General features: G+C 36.2%; 1 long non-coding RNA gene across 1 annotated transcript; it reads left to right on the plus strand.

Annotated features, from left to right (window-relative positions):
* Window positions 1-611: 611 nt before the first annotated feature.
* On the plus strand, window positions 612-5,005 carry LOC141490244 (uncharacterized). The gene is made up of 4 exons (XR_012469103.1): window positions 612-890; window positions 1,717-1,822; window positions 2,567-2,772; window positions 4,924-5,005. It is a non-coding gene; the product is annotated as an uncharacterized LOC141490244 (long non-coding RNA).
* The last annotated feature ends 347 nt before the right edge of the window (window positions 5,006-5,352 follow it).

Below are 5,352 nucleotides of genomic sequence, written 5' to 3' on the forward strand. Positions count from 1 at the left end.
CAGATTTTATGAGATGCTAATGTTAATGGACCAGAGTCTGTCATATAGGAGCTTTTAGAAATGCTTTTTCCCTTCCATCTTCCTTTGACCCTTGTTTAGGCCCCTTGTCTGTTACTGAGTTGAAATTTTAGAAGAATATTTACAGAGGTAAATATTGAAAAGGTAAGAGTCACTGGAGTAAAATTGAAAAGAAATCAAGGAGCTCCATGAGGATATACCATTTAATGATTAGGTAAAAGCACCTTTGACATTGAGTCTTGAGTGAAGGACAGTGACAGTTATTTGGTTAGATAGGTTGTCATTTGGAGGAAGGTTTGGCAGAGTTTGAAGCTAAAAGACAAAAGAGGAACAATAAAAATAGGCAACCTGCAATGAGTGAAGGTTTATGAAATAAAAAACCCACTAAAATATTATTGCTTTCTTTTAGGAGGATGGGCTGCCTCAGGATGAATAGTTGATTCTTCCTCACAAGAAAACTTTTATGGAAAGATAATCACTAGTCTGTCTTATGTCACTGGGTTGTCAGTTATTGGTTGGGCTAAAGGAACACTGAAGGCTCTTTCAATTCTAACTGTTGATGACATCTTGGTTTCCTAGGTCACCAACTTTCTCAAACAAGAAGATGAGCCTGTTTAGGTCTTTCACTCTAATCTGAAGGGGAGATATGGTCTCGTGATTAAACCCAGTATAACATTATCAGAGACTTGTGAAACTTCCAAGTCTTTACTCTCCCAATCACTTTACCTTAATCTTTGTGCCTTTTTTGCTTCAAAGGAACATAAAATGAAAAGATAGAAGTTGGGCTTTTGCCATTCATTAGGCTAGAATTCCCACCAGTCCACTATTATGGTTTATCAATATTGAACTGGGAGTAATGCTGAAGCCCACACGTGAGTTTTGGAAAAGCAGAAATGGGGAAAGTACTAAGTACTGTACTTTCTCTGGGAGAAAAAAATGGTGATGGGTCAGCATTAGAAAAAAAAGCAGATGGGGAGAAATAAGGAATGTAGTAGAATGAGCTGAGGGAACCAGAGTGGATTTATTAGAGATGAATGGAGAGTCTCAAAATGAAACATGTAAAAGGGAACAATGGAGAGTTGAAGGGACAAAGAGACCTGATGCCCTGAGAACTGCAGTACCAGGTGATCCCATCCAATGAATTGCTGCTAGGAGTATTTTCTTTTCAAAAACTAAATACTGGAGGAGACTAATGTTTATAATTCAAATGTATAAGAATTTTCAAAGAATTCTCTGTCATATAATTATTTTTCCCACTCTCTAATCCAGGCACAAACTATGAACTGCTGTAAAAATGGGCCACCTGCAAAGAGTAGAAGAAAATGAGGTTAAAAAAAGGAGACTCAAAAATTATTCCTTTCCTGGATTAGGATGATCTGCCTCAGGATACGTAGTTGAGTCCTCATCACTAGCAAACTTTACCCAAAGTGAAACAACTACTTGTTTGTATTGCAGGACTAGGTTTTTAGTTCTTGGTTGGACTAAAGGAACATTTGGTCTCCTCAAATTTGTAATTCTATGATGCCTTGGTATCCTATGTCACCATAGTTGCTGTTGAGATCCTTTGCTGTCATCTGAAGGGGAGACATGCTCTCCTGTTGGAATCCTCTATAACATATTGGAGATTTTATACCATTTTGAGTCTTTTTTCTTACAATCCCTTTAACATACTCATTGCTACTCTGCTTTGTTTCAAAGGCACATACAATGACAGAAGAAAGTTGAGCTTCTGCCCTTCACTGGGCTGAAACCTGATGACCTGAGAAGTGAAGGAGCAGCAGATCACATATCCAATGAATTGCTGGTAGGATGATTTTCTTTTCAAAGTTCAACACTGAAGGCGACCAAGTTTTATATCTGAACAGTACAAAACTCTTAGGTTTACCCACTTCCAATTATTTTTCCCACCTTATCTACTCCAGCTAAAAACTATGAAGTTCTATAAACAAATTAATTCTATTTAGGTTCCATTTAAATGTACTAGGTTACATCAGCTCATTTTCTAGGCCCGAGTTTTAGGAATGGGCTTCATAATTTGTATACTTATTTTTTTTCTGCTTGTTTGTTCATAACTTTATTTTTCCAAGTATGTATGGACATAATTTTAAACATTTATTTTATAACATTTTTCTAATTACATGTGAAGTAAAATTTTAATAATCATTTTGTAAGATTTTTGAATCCACAATTTTCTATCTCCCTTCTCTTTTACTCTCCTTTACAGCAAAACATATAAATTGTATATGAATAATTAAAGTTATTACTGAATAAGTTATGCTCTTAAAGAAGAGTCAGAATAAAAGAGAAGATAATATCATGAGAGGAAAAATAATATAAAACCTATAACAACTTTTAAATTGTGAAGGTAGCATGCTTTGATCTGCATGGAGATTCCATCTTTCTCTGGATGTGGATGACATCACATGTCTTTTAGAATTGCCTTTGCTCACTGCATTCATCAGAAGAGCTTAGTTTAACTTAGTTGATATTTACAGAGTGTTGTTATCGCTGTGTACAATATTGTCCTGTTTCTGCTCACTTCCTTCAGCATCAGGCCTGCATCAGAGTCCTTTGATCTCAATCATTCATACCTTGCATTTGGCATGTTTTTCAACCTCAAGGATTTACTGAAATGAAGACTGAACCTTTTCTGCTAAGATGCTAGGGTCCATATTGATCCCTGAATGGACACCCTTGGTGATCGGGGAGAGATGAGAGTTGTCCTCAGGATGCCATTTTAGAGGGAAAAGCAAGGTAACAGAGTGTTATTTTTCTTGGATAAAAAATGGACATGTGGGAAGATTCGAACAGGGTTACTGAAAGAAAGAGATGTGAAGACAATAGAAGAGCCAAATCAAAAACAACTGCAGAATTACAGAGGAAAGATGACCACTACTAGGTCAGGATCCATATGAGGTGTTAAAAAAAGGAAAAGAATCTATTTGTGCAAAAATATTTCTAGCAGTTCTTAGAGTGGTGGCTAATGTTTGGTTCTTAAAGGCATGCCCATCAATTCGGGGAATGGTTGAATAAAAAAGTGACACTTGAATATAATAGAATATTTTGGCATTAGATATGACATGCAGAAGGTGATTTCAGGAAAACCTGGAGGCCTTTAAAGTGAAGGAAATTTGTATGAGCAAAACCAGAGGAACACTGCCATCATTAAGAACAATAACATATGATGATTATCTGGAAGTGACTTACCTGCTTTTTGCCCGACTTACCATTTTTTTAATCTGCTGCTTAGGATTTCCCATTTCCAAATCTTCATGAGGTTGAATTTACATGGCTTATTAGCCTACTAAGTTCCTTCAGCATAGTCTTATCTCAGTCTTCCTTCATAGATAGCACTTATGTTTACCCAGCAAGTTACTATTTTCTCCTCCTTCCCTTTCAATTCGGCCATAAAGTCTATTGGAATTGCTCCTTTATTATTCAGTAGCACAGGGCATGTTTCACATTCCAGTTAAGAACATGACTAGGGAACAGGATGGTTTGGTTCTGAATCTTATGTGTTCTAAGGGATCCAGATGGACTTATCTATGATCCAGTGATGTCAAGTTTTCCAATTATGACAAATGGTGGAAGGGAAGCAGTGGGATTCTGAGTATAGGAGGATTTAAGACCAAGACTTCCTAAGAGAGAGCACTGAACTAGGAGGTAAGGGGTTTAAGGGAGAGAAGGAACCAGGCCTGTACTTTGATGAAATCCTGGTTTATTGTTACCTTTGGTAGGGAGAGGTTCAAAGAGATAGATACTTGAGAGAGAGAATACCTCTGGATGAGGAAGAAACCTAATAAGCCATGGTTTCAGGGCTAGTTCATAAGAGGATACTATCCATGACAATCCTTCTGAGGAGGATCTAGATGCTTTAAAGGGTTTAAAACTCAGGATGAGTTAACGAGATATGACAGGCCCCAAAATTGATGATATTCATAGGGCTTGGTTTAGGAGCATAATTTCTGGAATAAGCTATTTTGGATGCTCAGGTCCTAGTGGCTAGAACTTTGGGTTTAGACAAAGAACTCCTGAATACAGATTTAGATACCAAGTGACCCTGAGCAACTGACTAAAATGCAACTGGCCTCCAATTTTTCCATTGTAAAATGCAACATTAAAACCCTACTTTCACATATTTTATGACACGCAAAATTTAAAATACCAGAGTCTACCACATAGCAACTTAGTGAAATGATTATTCTCTTCCATGTTCCTTTACCCCTTGATATTCAAACCCCTTCCATGTTATTGGGTTGAAATTTTAGATGAATATTTAGAGAGAATGTAGGAAAGGTAAAGACTAGTAGGTGGAGGAAAATTGAAAAGAAAGTGAGGAGTTCCCTGAGGATGTACTATTTAATGGGTAGGTGAAAGAGCCTTTGACATGGAGTCTTGAATGAAGAACCAGGAGAAGAGATGACAGTTATTTTTATGTGGTTAGATAAGCGGTCATTTGGAGCAGGGTTTGGCACATTTTGAACCAATAGACAAAAGAGGAACAATAAAAATAGGCAACCTACAATGAGTAAAAGGTTATGAAACAAAAAAAAATACTCAAAAATTATTACTTTCCTTTAGGAGGATGGTCTGCCTCAGGATGAATTGTTGATTCCTCTTCACTAAACTAAGGTGGAAAAAACTACTTGTTTGTATTATAGGACTCGGTTTTTAGTTGTTGGTTGGACTAAAGGAACATTAGGTGTCCTCAATTTTTTTATTTCATGATGCTTTGGTAGCCTATGTCACCATAGGTGCTGTTGAGGTCCTTTCATGTCATCTGATGGGGACACATGCTCTCCTGTTGCAACCCTATATCACATAGGGAAGATTTTATACAATTTTGAGTCTTTTTTCCTTCCATTCCCTTTAATTTAGTCATTCCTACTCTTCTTTGACTCAAAGGTATATACAGTGAAAGAAGGAAGTTGAGCTTCTGCCCTTCAGAAGGACCCGCAGATCACATATCCATTGAATTGCTGGTAGGATGATTTTATTTTCAAAGTTAAACATTGGAAGAAACTAAGTTTTATATCTGAACAGTAAAAGACTCTTCAGTCCAATTACATGCAAAGGAATATTTTAATAATCAGTTTGTAAGATTTTTGAGTCCACTGTTTTCTTCCTCCCTCCTCTCTTACTCTCCTTTACAGCAAAAATATATTACATGTAAATAATTAATTTAAACTTATTCCCAAAAAAAGTTATATTATGAAAGAAGAATCAGAACAAAAGGGAAGATAACACCATGACAAAAAAATAATATAAAGCATACAACAAGTTTTTTAAATTTAAATTTATTTTTATTAAAGATATTATTTGAGTTTTACATTT

The sequence above is a fragment of the Macrotis lagotis genome, chromosome 5 (genome assembly GCF_037893015.1).
Source record: "Macrotis lagotis isolate mMagLag1 chromosome 5, bilby.v1.9.chrom.fasta, whole genome shotgun sequence".
Taxonomy (NCBI): Eukaryota; Metazoa; Chordata; class Mammalia; order Peramelemorphia; family Peramelidae; genus Macrotis; species Macrotis lagotis.